The sequence below is a fragment of the Anabrus simplex genome, chromosome 1 (genome assembly GCF_040414725.1).
Source record: "Anabrus simplex isolate iqAnaSimp1 chromosome 1, ASM4041472v1, whole genome shotgun sequence".
Taxonomy (NCBI): domain Eukaryota; kingdom Metazoa; phylum Arthropoda; class Insecta; order Orthoptera; family Tettigoniidae; genus Anabrus; species Anabrus simplex.
In genome coordinates this window covers 591,747,044-591,762,446 of record NC_090265.1, presented here as the reverse complement: position 1 = coordinate 591,762,446, position 15,403 = coordinate 591,747,044, and positions in this window count along the sequence as shown.

The following is a 15,403-nucleotide window of genomic DNA, read 5'->3' as shown; positions in this document are numbered from 1 at the left end:
ACGAAGGAGGAAATGAAAGAACATTTCGATTCAAGTCTGATCCGAGTGACCGAGAGGGTAGAGCGAGTTAGGTCCGAAGCATTGGAGGATCGGAACGAAATCAGGGAGAGGCTAGTGGCAGGACTCAATGAAATCACGACCCAGATGTCAGCTGATCGTGATGAGTCAAAGGCCCAAAATGACAAAATGCGAGAGGAGTGTCGGCTAGGACGGGAGGAGATTAGGTCTCAGATCCAAGGCCATATCATTCAAACCGCACGGAAAACTGACGAAGTAGTGAAAAACGTGGAAACGCTACGTACTGACCACCAACGTACGGAAGCGAAGGTTTCGGTTCTGGAGTCAGAAGTTGAATCCCTCAAAAATAATCGTGAGGTCTCAACCAAATTAGAGGATGCAGGAGTCCGGATCGAAAGTCTAGATCACAGGTTGGAGGCTTGTGAAGATATAAATGATAAGCTGATCAAAGCGACCGAAGCACTTGAAATACGGGAGCAGGAAACCGAAGAGTTGGAACGGAAATTAGGCATTAAACTGGAAGAGTGCGTAGAGAGACAGTTTAAGACTAAGTTCATTGCGGATGTCAACGCGGATAAAATAGATGAACTGAGGAAGGAAGTGGAATTGTTAAAAACGCACGAGGACAGGTCCGGTACTCGAGACTTTAACCTAGAGTATAGGGAGTTCGAGACCCCAGAGAATAGAGGGTTGAATAGGATGAAGGAGGAAAACTTGGCAGCTGATACGACAGGTTCGAAACTCCACATGGGAGACGGATCATCGTCGGCTTCTGCGAACCATGCGACGTCTCCTATAGTTCATTTTATTAGGATGTCAGATGACAAACCTCCCAAGTTCGATTCTCGAGGGCAAATCACACCAAAATGGTTCATCAGGGAGATCACGAATTACATCCAAGAGCACAGAGTACCTGCCGAAAAACAACTGCGGACAGTGGAAAAATTTTTGGACGGAGCGCCAGCGATTTGGTTCAGGGCGTTTCTTTACACCTTTGACGACTTCATGGGGTTCCGCCAAGCCTTTTTACAGAAATATTGGAGTATGGAGTCGCAGCAGAATCTCAGGTTAGAGTTATACTCGAGACGATACTCTACTTCTGCGCCAACAAAGTACTCCGAGTACTTCACCGCACAATTTCATAAAATGCGCGAGTTGGACAATCCGGTCTGTGAGACCGAGCTCATAAGTGCTATTGCGAAGCAGTTGCCGTTTGAAATTCAACGAATGCTGATTGCTTCCAATGTACGCACTGCAGTACAGGCGGAAAGTTTGTTAAGGCAACTTGACCAGACGACCAATCACGGAAATGGTAGGCACCAAAGATCGTCAGAGCCGCAAATTAATAATATTGAGATGGGGACAAGCCCGAAAACAGAGTCCACTAGAGACCAGAGCACGAACACCAGTCGTGAATTAACAACTTCTAGCGGTAGAACGTATGAACAAAATTGGCAACCTAGACCATGGAACAACCGAGGGACATTTCAGGAGAAAGGAAGACCGCAGTACCGGGGAAACTTCCAGAGAGATAGGGGATACCGAGGATATGAGGGAAGGAGGAATAACAGTCGACCTTACCCGTACCCTGGACGGAACCCATCCCAGCATACAGCTCGTCAGAAGCCAAATGACGAATTGGAGGATAGACATCAGGAGAGCAGGCCAGATATTGATGAAATCAATAGGAAATGGAAGGATGCCATAAGGAATCAAGGCGGAAAGGAAGACAGGCCATGTAGTGTGTGGGATCGTGATAAAGACAAATCCTACATAGAGGCGTCCATACAGAACATGGAGGAGCTGGAGCAGGAATCGAAGCGGTATCTTGAAGATTACTGGAGTAAAGAGGCTCAAGGCGTTCGCAAAGGGGATAGGAACGCGTCCTGCACGGACAGATCACCGAGGCTTCAAAATGAAGGTGGTTGCTCGCTGAATCCAAATGACCCTAGGTTCATCAACGAACGTCAACTAGGGGCCAGAAGAAAAACTAGACAGTTCGAGTAGGAGACGAGGCGGATTGAAGAAGGCGGAGAAGACGAAGAAGACGAGGCAGAAGAAGAGGGGGAAGGAGATGAAGAAGATGCCGTAGGAGAAGAAGAAGCCATGGAAGTAGATGTAAATATGACCCGGCCTACACCAATAGCCAGACCATGTTCAGAATGTGGAAACCTAGACAACGACGTCCTGGAGTTCATAGAAATGATTCGTCAGATAGAACAAGAGAACGAAGCACTTCGAAAGGAGAATCATCGACGACGGAACGAGATTGTTGAAGCCAAGGAACTGCTTGAGTTTAGAAGGATGTCAGAAAATAATTGATGACGCTATAGTGATTCCAAAGTTATTAAAAATTTCATGTATGCACAAAATTTTTAAACGTAGCGTGGGAAATAATGCACCCTGGTGGGGGTATGATAAGCGTCATGCAATTGAAACTATGAGGAATTAATGAGGAATATATATTTCATTTTCAGAATAAATAGTATCTTACTGTACGTACAGTAAGAACAGGCCAGGCCGAGATGGCAGGTTTCACCATACCACAGACTCTTGTCTCCAGTGAGATTAACAAACACAATGGGGGGACAGAATTAGGTTTCTCAGAATTTGTCACAACAAGGAAAGAGAGAGCCTAACTTGTTGCCAAAGTTTTCCTAGCCCGGGGCAGTCTTGGTAGTAGCAACAGCGCAGGGAGCCGTGTGCAAAATTCTGAGAAATGATGGCGAGGTATCTCCATGTAACTAGCCGGAATGGAAAACGGGGTTGGCACTAGAAGAAAAAAATATGAGCCTTCCCGGTCACGTGGGTAAGGTGGACCAATGGAAAAATTTACTTGACCAAAGCAAGGTGACAACTTCGTATTGTAAGAAGCACTAGCGAGGCTAACTCCGTGGATTAAACTTATAGAAAAAAGTCAAGTATCGATTCACAATAAAGTGGAATTTAGGAGCCTTACTATACCATAAAACTTATATAAAGTTAATAATTGCGGGAGATTGCATGGTGTAATTCTGAGAATTCATGGACGCTATTCGTTGATTGGTTGAAAGCAAAGGACGCCACAATAGAGCGCGAAACCCCGAGCCGGGTTACGGCAGCTAAATTCGCGAATATATCCATTACCAGCGAACGATAATAGTTGAGAATTGGTATAGAGCATTTGAGAACATAATTACATCATTGGATCATATATTTAAGACACCGGCCAAACCGCAAACTGTCGTATGAAGATATCGGGACTGTGCGTTCCAAGATGACCTCCGTTGAACTCGGAAGAGAGGGGATACAAGTATAAATATGAGGCCGTACACTAGGAAGAAAGTACTTCTGATATTGTGTTCGAGCAGTCACCACGCCAGTGGCGCGCAAGTACTTCTGACAAAGTGTTCGGGTGGATACCACGCCCGTGGTACGTGACTACCTTTGACAGTGTGTTCGAGCTGACACCACGCCAGGGCTGCGAAAGTACTTCCGATATTGTGTTCGACCCGTGACCGCGCCAGTGGTGTGCAGAAAGTACTTCTGACAAAGTGTTCGGGCGGATACCACGCCCGTGGTACGTGACTACTTTTGACAAAGCGTTCGAGCCGTGACTACGCCAGGGGTGCGAGTGTGTACTTACTCATGGAGTAGAGGTCGAAGTATTATATTGTTACATAGTACAGTGATTCATGACGTGATATAGCTCATATTACGGTCTTGAGCAGTCTACTAGTATGAAGTGTTTCAAATAGACAGGACTCAGTAAAGCATAACTTACGGAGTGTGAGATTCTACCAACAGATTAGGAAGTGCGTTACATGAGAACGGTCACGAGTGTTTATGTCACCTAGTAAACAGTCCATTCTAAACAGATACCTGGTCAGCTATACGAACGCGAGACGGGAAATTCAAGTGCGCGCACGGGCCGTTGAAAAGGGAATCCCGAGGTATCCCATGTTCCTAGTGTCCGGGAAAGGAATGAAGAATGTAAATTTACATTAAGTGGGCTAGATACAAGGCCGAGAGTGTAAAATTTGTGAATAGAATTTAGGGTGGAAATTATTCCAAAGTGCAACAGTTAATTTATTTGTTTTTATTCAAAATGTGTAAAGTTGGAAAGGGTCAAGGATTAATTCTTCAAGCTGGCATGAACACCAGCGGAATGCATTGCTAAAAACCGGAGGGGCTATGGCTTCTCGTCCGGTTTTAGCAGACTACAATGGCAGAGTTGAGTACCTTTTAATGTATTAATAGATAGCTATCGTTAGGGGGAGGAAATCATATTTTATCATGGTAACTTGATTGTGAAACGAGCCGTTACGGCTCGTATAAATTCAAAGATAGATAGACAAAGGGACAAATTAAAATGTAGAGTAGATCAAGCACTCACCATAATTTTGATTATTAAATAGAGTATAGTTGGGTTGAGTTGTTCATTCAAGTGCTTGAGTTGTTTGCTATATTATGGAGCACGTTTCACATAAAGATAATGTAAATATTCATTTCGGAGTGCTTCCAAAGTGGGTTTCCGTTATCGGAACTTTTATAGATATTAAGGCATGTTGTTAAGATAATCCAGAGGTAGGATTGCCAAGTGATTTAAATTGTTGTGGGACGGAATGAAGTCCATTGATATGTGTGTAAACATCGCGAAGTTCGCCAGTGGACAAAATAATAATAGTCTGTACAAGGGTCGAAGTAGGACATTAGAATTTGGTAATGTGTAAAGGCGTGTTTAATAATAATCTTTGAGAATAAAGGCACGGGCCTAGTTGGATAGTATGATTGCAAATTAAAGTAATTTAAAGGTGGAGATCACCTGTGCCGTGAATAATTATAATTTGTGCAGTGAATCCGGTTTTAACACTAAATGTTTGATTTAACGTTTTTTTTTTTGGACTCCATAATAACCATAAATAATTTTGGTAGAAACGAGATAGGCACTGTTATAATATGGTCACGCTATGTTTAAGATCCAGAGGGATTTGAGCCAAAGGTTGAGATTTGGAGTTTGTGGGACAGAAATCCGGCCCGAAATGAAAGTGAATTGTACTGGTGTTGATGAAGAAATAGATGGATCTTAAGGCCCACATAGAGGTTGTATTTATATACCGGTGTATTGAATGGCAGAATAGAGTCCACACACCGAGGGTTAATTGGTGAAAATGTTTTGAAGAGTTCCAATGAATAAATGGACTTCAAAATGGAAAGGGAAGGAATAAATTAACACTTGCAGAGACTAGAGGTATTTGCCCAACTGCGAGGTGTTATGGGATTTGAGAATTGTCTTAGGAGCATATGGTCTCCACGAATTGACGACAGTACGAAAATAAGGTTGCGGGTTCGAAAACTATTATGTCCCGACCGATGTGAATTCGGATCTTGGTGATTTCTGTTTGGGAGAGAACGTATGTGACCAAATTATAAAGATGGGGAATAAAAATAAGATTCTCGAAAGAAGTAATAATAATAATAATATTCCAAGTAAATCATATCTGGATTGATTAGTGCCAAAATAAATAGGAATTGTAAACGGGGTTATGCGTTAAACATATTAAGAGTGGACTACCATGTAACAGGCGAAATAATATTTTTTTAAAATAATAATGATAATAAAAAATTAAAAAAAGTACTTTTTTTGGGAAGAATTTACTTTTTTTTAAATTTGGACATAATTATGATGTTGGGAGTTGAAATGAAAAATTTGAGATTTTTAACTAATAATAATAATAAGGAGAATATTTGAAGAAGGAGAAGAAGAATTATCAACGAAGGTACTTTTATTTATTTCAGATGAAAATAAATAAAATCGCGAAAAGTTGAAATATTAGTCCGAGGATGATTACGGGTTACGATAATCATGATCTCCACAGATAATAATAATAATAATAATAATAATAATAATAATAATAATAATAAAATTAATATTTAATAAAATATTTTTTTATTTTATTTATTTTTCTTATTATTTCGGAGGCTGATGATGGATAATACTAGGGAAGTCAGCTGGCGAATTAACGGAATAATGTCAATTGGTTGTAAATAATAAGTTAAGTTAATATGTGTAAATGAAGGCAAATCCCTACATCTGGACCATTAGGTTAGAGTCCCTTTGTCGTATTCCTTCAACTAACGATTAACATATCTTGGTTAGGAACCCGGGGAGAGTTTGTAGTTTCCCGGGTTGGTCTCATCTCAATTAAAGTAGAGGCGACAACATGGTCCATGTGATCGCGCCTACTTAGCCAACAGGTTATTGGTCCATGATCAAATATGGTCATGGTGTTAACGAAGGTAAATCTGATACCTTCAGATATCAACGGTTCTACCACCAAAATGGAAGGGTGGTCAAAAGTGACAAATATTCTGTAACCATTTTTCAGGAATAATTTGCCAAATTACCGGCAAATCAAGGGTCAACAGATTTTGATTGTGTGTAAAATTTCATTTGATTACTTAAATAAAATGCTCCTTTAGCATTTGCTAGGAAACAGCTCCAGGTTCTTGTTCTTGTAGAATAGTAAACCCTTGGTGACCGTTTAAATATCCGTCCCCATTCCTAGGACGGAGCCTTCATATTCCCTTTGATCTGAATATATATAATTTGTGTGTTTCATGATGAGCCTTAAAGTTAGAGATTAGAGTGTCCCGTTCAACCCTGTTGTACTGATTGGATGGCGCCCTTACATTTAGTTTGAGATCTTATATCTCAAAACATTATATTTTATTGAGTAGTAGTTGCGATGGATTCGGACCGTAACACTCCCTGAGATAAATGCTGGTTGGGACTCAGGCTTTGAGCGGGTACAGTAGAGCCTCACAGACAAGCAGTTCGCCTACACGGTGTCAACTCGAAAGACCTGCACTAGGCAAAATTATTATTGAAAAATATAGTCCCCTCATACTGCCCATGCTACTGAAATAACGCACACTAACGGCCAAACGTTTTACAACTCATCTGTTATCGGACTGAATTTCCGATTTCCTATATCTGCAACCGTTCCTGACTGAAATGAGACGCTAACACATTCTTAAGAACTCCACTTTTTACACAACCGCATTGAAACAAAGCAAGAAAATGAACTGGTATAAACTTTCGAACCCCGGTCGCTTCTGGGTTAAAGTTTTCGTCTCAAAAATCATGTGGCATCAGGGCAACCGGCCTGTAACACCCAGCCAAAACCAAAATGAACATGGATGGCCCCAGTGACCCCAGAAATAACTGGGATAAGCTGAAGTCAGTGTTAACGAATAACTTATGGTTCGACTTTTATTCTCTAATATTACATCTCCTCGAAAGATGGGAATATATTCCCACTGTACTGGAAGAAGTCACTTCATAATAAAATACTAGAATTAGGAAAGAAGTACACTATGCCTTTCAATAATCGACGAGTATACCTGCTTGTTTAATCAACTGCTACAGCAATACTATGACAACAAACCAAATATAAAGAGATGCGTGTACAATCCAAGTACCCAGTGTTGTCAACTAACAAAGTAGCTAAATTGTATTAAAAATATATCTAAAAGTTGCTTAAGTTACACATAGAAATATATATATTTTAAAGGCTTAATGAACTCATTTAATTATAGAAAAATACTAGCAAATGTACCCGTGCTTCGCTACAGTATTCTATATTTTATACGGATATCGAAGTAAATACTGTACGTGCAGTAAATAAGATTGTTTTAAAATTGCATGACCCTTAGCGTTATCCGAGAAATAGCATGGGGAAGTCCCCATACGTTGTTTCCACTGTAAAGTGTGGGTTGCGGAATTGTAATGATAACGGCAGGCTCACTTGCCTACTGCCATTCACAATCGAGTTGGGAAAATTACATTATAATTGCAGGCCCTATTGCCTACTCGCGGTCACAATCGATTTGGGAAGTTTTCGTTACGATTGCAGGCCTCCTTTCCTACTTCTAGGCAGGAAACAGTTGAGGAGCTTTTATTTTAATGGCAGGCAACTTCCCTACATACAGTCAAAATTGAGTCGTGCAGTTATCATTATAATTACAGGCCCCTTTTCCTTCTGTCAGGCAGCTTACTACCAGTCACACAGAGTTGGTGAGTTTACATTAAAATAACAGGCCACTATGCCTAATGCTAGTCACATTTTAGATGGGTACATTTGTTTATAATGGCGGGCACTCTGGCCTACAGCCAAACACAATCGGGTAGGGGAGTATTGAACAAAATTACATCCTCCCTTGCCTTCTGCAAGTCAAATCGAGTAGTGAATTATTCATTACAATGGTAGGCCCTCCTTACTAATGCCAGTTACACAGGAGTTGGAGAAGGACCCCATTCATACTTCCAGTCAAAGTCGGTGTGGGGAGCACTGATTACAATAGCAGACACACCCTTTCTCGATCGCTACACATTGACATCAATGAATATATATCGATCGACATTCCGGTACGAAAGTATATGAATGTTTACAATATTGCAGACCTTCATTTACAGATTGCAGACCTTCATTTACAGATTAACTTCTGCTAAACGGCACGTCATATCGACAAAGGATGGTACCATAAGACGCAGTATTTAGCAGCCTAAATGGCTGGTCTTATATTTTCTCGCATCTCGTCATTCTTTGGATTTCGAAGTTTTGTTTCACGTAGTTGAATATGTCAATTATTTATTTAGTCGAACGAAAACCTCTCGGATAATTATATTGTGGTTATTAGGCAGTCCAACTCTGTCCAGTTTTGACTGAAGGATATTATTACTCCTAATAATCACGGCTATTGTATACGAACACAAGGAGTCAAGAACATACGTCAATGTATTTTTTTATTTGCTGCACATTCTACATTACATTCACACTTCCGGACATATCTTTATGTTTTTATAAGGCTACACATTGTACATTACCTTCATATTTTATGATGCACATAACACCTAGAGCTCCATCCGCGATGGTTAGCTAGTGTATTTCAGGGGGCCCCAACCACCCACCCTCCCACAGGGGGCCCCAACCACGCCCCCAACTCAGCGTGGCGATCAACCACAAGAAGAGATTCACCAACTAGTCGAGACATGCGACGCGCAATTCTGGCACGAGGCAATGAATTACCTCTCGAAGGAAGAGAGAATTCATGTAGTACAATATTGTACGCCATGATACTCCCCTCAATCGAAGAGAACATCGCTGGCTCGTGTCAGAACGAGGATCGGTCTTCGGGCCAGAGCTCACCTTAACAGTTGCTAAGTAAAGCTCTGCACCTGTGGTCTCGCCTTGTTGATGAATCTCATTATCGCCTCCGCTGGGGACATTATTTGATCTGCATCTTATATCTATAGAACGCGGACCGCACAGGGAACGAGTCTCCACCTGACAGCATCATTCATTTAATATTTATATTTCTGGTACATCTTATCGAGTAGCATAAAAGTGTCGGTAGATCAAGGCCGGGGATAATCCTCAAGTTCCCAAAATCTTAGCTTCAATCGCAGATGAGAAGTTTCAATTGTAGATAAATGCTGAAATCGCTACGTTATACGCGTTAACTTGACAAACTCCCTGGTTTGTTTTGGTGTTCACTCGTGGGAAAGAAAACCAGGGTGCCATGTCTGATTATTTAAACCTAAGGCAATTATTTAGTGGAAAGGGAGACCTCTTGCATACTTATATTGTGGTTAGGCAGTCCAAGCCTGTCCAGATTTTATTGAAGGATATCATTACCTCTAATAATGATCACGATATTGTTGAATTGTTCCTAAGATACAGTTGAAATCTCGATCGCAATACTGTTTGGAAAATATACTCAATTTCAAACATTTTCAACGATAAATTACTTTATGATTCTGCTTTGAATTCATAGCAGTGTTAACGTAAAGGCTAAAAAGCCTGAAAGTGAAACAGTTTGAATATGATGGTTCATATGACAAAGAGTGATAGAATTTGACATATTCGTGGAAATGGGTGCTCACTTGTGCTTCCTAAACTCAGTTTTGTTTGGAAGTGAGAGTGACAGGTGGTGCACTGAAGACTATCTTTGGCATTATAAGTGAAGGGATTGGAATAACTTACCAAGGGAGATGTTCAATAAATTTCCAATTTCTTTAAAATCATTTAAGAAAAGGCTAGGAAAACAACAGATAGGGAATCTGCCACCTGGGCTACTGCCCTAAATGCAGATCAGTACTGATTGATTGATTCATGAGTCAGATTGAGTTAGAAACTTTGAATAGGGTGACATTTGTGTAAGATTGTCTTACATTGCATTACTTTTCGGATAATTATGTGACATAGCATTTGGCTCACATTTATGGGTACTGGGGGGCCAATGTTCGTGTAGAGTTTGGTGATTCCAACTTTCCTGTAAGTGATTGAAAGTATGAATTATGCATGTAAAAAGTCCAAATTTACTTAAAATCGAGAAACAGAGGCGAATCTAACGTATAAGTGATACAGATACGACAGAAAGTCATAAGACCAAGGTTGAAGATCACTCCAAATTGAACGGAGATTGTGCCATTCGTTATGTGAAAGGACTTCCCGTTTATCCCACGAAATACCTCGAAACGAAGGTCTGCACCATCATTAAAATTGCCTCCATATTTCGATATTCTTCGGGGATAAAAGTGAAAAATTTAAAGATGGAATTTTTCCGTCCGTTACAGGCTAAAACGTATAATTTTGCCAAATTTCAATTTTCTTGCTTGTCTGGCAGATTATGCCGCAATCTAGATTTTGGGTGAGGGGGGTAAAATGAGGACTTTCAGGAAACTACACTAAAAATATGCAGATAGTCATTATTACCCCTTAAACGGGTCGCTGTACGAAAATTTCACCAAAATAGTCAATTTACGTTAGATTTGGCTGTATTTCTCGATTGTTCGTAAATGTTGTGCTTTTTACACGTATATTACATAGTTTGACGCACTTTTTCGAGAGATAGAGTTATAGAATTTGACACGCACATTGACACGGCCAATGGCTATATGAGAACCAAATTTCATGATTCTAGCTTCCAAATAAGTATGTGTAAATATGTAAAATGTTAAAAATGTAACAGAATTTCACCCCGTTCTACATCGTAACTCAATAGAACCCATAAATATGGAAGATACGAGAAAATGTTTTCAGACCAAACGTGTAGAGTGAATAAAAGGTGCGTCTGAAGGTACCGTTTGTTGATATGATGTACCGTTTAGGAGCACTAAATCTCGAAATGAAGGTCTGCAATTACAAAAGAGCCCTTGTGTATCTGTCATCTATATAAATAAAATCGTAACGACCGTGTGTCTGTACATTAACTATTTCGGGGGGGAATTTCTGAACAGTTATTCGTTTCAGGTGTAATAATGACAATGTGCATAATTTTTGGCTTTGGTGTCTTGTCAGTTTGTTTGTATATAACTTGAAAACTACTGGATATGATTCTACCAAACTTCATGTTTAGAATCCACCTGTCCTTGGGTAGGTTTTAGGGCCAGTATTGTTTCTAAATCCCTGAACTGATTAGGGGTTTATACGAAACCGAGACCGTGATCTTGCACTCCCACAAAATATTACAACCGAACTTAATGGAAATCTACCTGCCTTAATGGAAATCAACTTCTAAACCTTTTTTCTCATATGAATCTTTTCAATACGAGGGTTAATAAGGGAGATATCACTAACGGACCGTTTTTGGGTACAAGTCCCACCGGACTTAACTCAAGAGCGGGTGCGTATTTCTTATAACTTGACAACTGCTGGAGATATTTCAACCAAACTTCATATTTAGCATCCACCTGTCTAAAGATAAGTTTTTTTTTTGCTAGGGGTTTTACATCGCACCGACAGAGATAGGTCTTACGGCGACGATAAATTTTTAGGCCCATACCATGTCAAATTCAGGAAATGGAGTAGGGTTTTATAGGGAATCGAAACAGTGATTTTACTCTCCCACAATATATAAAACACCAACCTGACTGGAAATCGACCAACCTTGATGGAAATTCTTTCCTAAAAATTTTTCTCTCATTTGCATATTATCGATAGGAGGATTAATAAGGGAGATATCATGGACGGTCGGTTTTGCAGGCTAAGTCCAGCGGACATAGCCCAAAAGGGGTTGTACGTAGAGCAGATTCCTTATCTATATAAATAAAATCGTAACGACCGTGTGTCTGTACATTGAATATTTTGGCGAAATTTTCGTACATTTATCTGTTTTAGGTGTAATAATGACCATCTGCATATTTGTCGGCTTCATTTTCTTGAAAGTCCTCATTTTAACCTCCCTCCCTCCACCAAACTAAGATTGATGCACTATCTGCCAGACGAGCTAGAAAGTTGAAATTTGGGAAATTTATATGTCTTGCCCGTAATCGACGGAAAACTTCCAAGATCTTTAAATATTTCATTTTTTACCCCCGAAAAATATCGGAATATTGAGGCAATGTTAATGTTGGTGCAGACTTTCGTTTCGAGGTATTTCGCGGCTAAATGGTAAGTCGTATCACAAAACGGATTCCACAATCTGAATTAAATTTTGAGTGATCTACAACTTTGGTCCTATGCCCTTTCGTCGTATCTCTATTACTTATATGTTAGATTTGGCTCTATTTCTCGATTAGGCTATACCTACATTTTGCTCTTTTTGCACGTATTATTTGTAGTTAGAATCACTTAAACGAAAGATAGAGTCATCTAGTTCTACACGAACATGACCCACCCAGTAACCATACGTGAGCCAAATTCTGTGTTTGTAGCTGTCATATTAGTATCCAAAAATAATGGCTGTGAGAAAACCTTACCCAAATTTCACCCTATTCAACGTTTCTTACTCAATTTTACCGATAAATAGATGAAATAGGAGAAAATATCTTAATACCAGCAATTTAGATCGCTAAATGAGGCGTCGTATGGTACAATCCGTTCGTCGATATGATGTATCGTTTAGCAGCAGTTAATTTGCAAATAACGGTTTGCAGTATTTAAACATATATTGTACGCGCACTTTTTAGTGATAGATTTTTGTACTGGGTTGAGGAGGAAGGAGGGAACACTGCTGGTTCCGGTAATACTGCCAACTGAATGGAAATGAAATCTGAATTGAATCGATAATATGATCGATCGATATGAATTTTCTAAACCTTTATTATCTTACGCCAACAACTGTGTCATACACACACAATATATATACAGTAATACTATATAACATTTCTCGATGCGAAACGTGTTCCTAGCATGAATTCTATAGTTTAGCTTTGCTGTGTAAACAATAAGAGTACGAGTACGTAAAGTGTACGCCAGATGTCGCACAGCGATCATAAGCGATTCTTAGTTTGTGTTCTGAAGGTTGCAATACGAATCTCAAAGATAACCGAAGTCGACCGATTCAGCACTAGGGTGTAAATCTATCGCTAAAAAGTGCGCAGATAATACTTCGTATGTTGATCTACTGTATATATATTGAAGTCGATTTGTAGCGATGTAGAAAGGGTGTGTTTGCCATTATAATTAATATTGTACATCGATATTGACTCTCAGCAGGAGGGCGCCTGCTATTGTAATCATTACTCTCCACATCGACTTTGACTGGCAATAGGATTGGGATCCTTTTCCATCTCCTTTGTAACTAGCATTAGTAAGGAGGGACTACCATTGCAATTAATAATTCCGTTCTCGATTTGACTGGCAGAAGTCAAGGGAGCATGCAATTTTGTTCAATACTCCCCTAACCGATTGTGTTTGGGAGTAGGCAAGTGTTCCCGCCATTGTAACAAATTTACCCATCTAAAGTGTGATTGGCATTAGGCATAGTGGCCTTGCTATTATAATGGAAACTCACCAACTCGGTGTGACTGCCATTAAGAAAAGGGGCTTGTCATTATAATGATAACAGCACAGCTCAATTTTGACTGGCAGTAGGGAATCTGTCTGGAAATAGGAAAGGGCGCCTGCCATTTTAACGAAAACTCCCCAAATCGATTGTGACCGCGCAGTGGGTAATGGGGCGTCCCATTTTAATGGAAACTAACTTACTCGATTGTGAATGACAGTAGGCAAATGAGCCTGCCGTTATCATCCCAACTCCGCAACCGGCACTTTACATTGGAAACAACGTATGCGAACCTCCCACTGCTGTTCTGGATGACGCTAAGAGACATGCAATTTTAAAAATCTTATTCACTGCATGTACAGTAATTTACTTCGATATCCGTATACAATTAGAATACCGTAGTGGTGCACGGGTACATTTGATAGTAATAAATAATGATGATAATAATAATAATAATAATAATAATAATAATAATAATAATAATAATAATAATGTTATTGATTTTACCTCCCATGAACTAGTTTTACAGTTTTCGGAGACGCCGGGGTACCGGAATTTTTTCTCCCACGAGTTCCTTTTGCGTGCCAGTAAATATACCTACTCGGAGCTGACGTATTTGAGCACCTTCAAATACCACCGGACTGAGCTAGGATCGAGCCTTGACAACTGTTGTTGAGCCACATGGTCCGCGGATACTGGAGTAGCATGTGATCAGCGTGATAACATCCTCAGTTATGTTGCTTGGCTTTCGTGACCGCTGCATCTCGTATTAGTCAATTCATCCCACGAGGCTAAGTGAAACTCTTTGTAATCCTCAGTCCAAAATTTGAATCTCTGTCCTGGATAAGATTCGAACCCGAGATATCCAGGTAAGAGGCAGGAACCTTAACCCTACACCACAGTGCTGCATTGTTTCTTAAGGGCATGTGTGGGCAAAATCCGAATCTACTGATAAGCAACCCCTGCTTCCTTCCACTTCCTAGGCCTTTCACATCCCATCGTCGCCATAAGACATATCTGTGTCGGTGCGACGTAAAGCAAATAGAAATAACTAATAGATAAGCAACCCGCAAAGCCAGCAAACAACAAGGGGATCTTAAGGAACTTATAGGCGGAGATACAAACGGACAATGAGTGTAGCAGCAGTTGATTATTCTAAGATTTTTTTTTTTTTTTACATTTTATTTTACAATTTGCTTTACGTCACACGGACTCAGACACAGATAGGTCTAGTAATAAATAATGTTATTGGCTTTACATCCCACTAACTACCGGAATTTAGTCCCGCAGGAGTTGTTTTGCTTGCCAGTAATTCTACCGATACGTGGCTGACGTATTTGAACACCTTCAAATACCACCAGACTGAGCCAGGATCGAACCTGCCATGTTGGCGTCAGAAGGCCAGTGCCTCTATAGTCTGTGCCACTCAGCCCGGCACAAGTAGGTCTTATGGCGACGGTGGGATAGGAGTGGGATGGAAGCAACGGCGGCCTTAGTTCAGGTACAACCCCAGCATTTGCATGGTGTGAAAACGGAAAACCACGGAAAACCATCTCAGGGCTGCCGATAATAAGGTTCACACCCACTATCTCTCACTTGTCAGACAAATGAT